The sequence below is a fragment of the Mustela lutreola genome, chromosome 13 (assembly GCF_030435805.1).
Source record: "Mustela lutreola isolate mMusLut2 chromosome 13, mMusLut2.pri, whole genome shotgun sequence".
NCBI classification, from domain to species: domain Eukaryota; kingdom Metazoa; phylum Chordata; class Mammalia; order Carnivora; family Mustelidae; genus Mustela; species Mustela lutreola.
In genome coordinates this window covers 49533829-49534655 of record NC_081302.1, presented here as the reverse complement: position 1 = coordinate 49534655, position 827 = coordinate 49533829, and the positions used below count along the sequence as shown (strand labels likewise).

At 30.7% G+C, this 827-nt stretch overlaps 1 non-coding gene across 1 annotated transcript; it reads left to right on the top strand.

Annotated features, from left to right (window-relative positions):
- Positions 1-423: 423 nt before the first annotated feature.
- LOC131814181 (U6 spliceosomal RNA) lies at positions 424-530 on the top strand. Its single transcript, XR_009347182.1, has one exon. It is a non-coding gene; the product is annotated as a U6 spliceosomal RNA (small nuclear RNA).
- Positions 531-827: the final 297 nt, after the last annotated feature.

Here is an 827-nt window from a genome sequence, read left to right as displayed (position 1 = left end):
CCGTGATGATTTGGGGAAAAATGGGGGTGGGGAGGAGTTACCCTCTTCTAAAGTAATGTAAATTATATATCTTTTCCGAAGTCTATACAAAATAGCTAAAAAATGTGTTTTTTTGGTAAAGCAATAGGTAGAATGTGTTTTGTTTTGTTTTGTTTTTAAAGACTGGTCTGAATAAGATATTGGCAGAGACAGAGACCTCTTAGTAAAATTGATGAAAATTCTTTTGTATTTGACTTTAATTAATTATAAGCAGAAACTGAATTATATGGGTCTTGGTTAAATACTACATACACACATATTTTCTCTCATCTTAAACTGTTAATTAGAAATGAGATTTTGTATGAATCATCACAATCCATAGTATGGGATAGGAATGGCCCAGAGACAGGAGACTAGTTGTAATTTTAACCATATAACTACCATGTGCTCCCTTCATTAGCACATAAACTAAAATTGGAATGATACAGAAAAGATTAGCATGGCCCCTATACAAGGAGAACATGCAAATTTGTGAAGCAATCATATTTAAAACAAACAACAACAACCAACATAACCACTCCTAAATGAAAAAGATACTATTCTACTGTCAGAAAATTTATTCAAAAAGTGAAAGTTGCAATTATTTATAGGACCATGTATTATTTTAGTTCTTACATATGTGTATAGATTAGTATAAAATATAAAATATTATACATATAAATTTCCTTCTGGGATATTCCTTAACTTGCACTCAGAATTTTTTTCCTTACCCATTGAGCAAACCCAAACATGCCACCATCATTTCTTTTCATAGTTATTGAAATATCCTCTTAAACTTCCATCTTGCA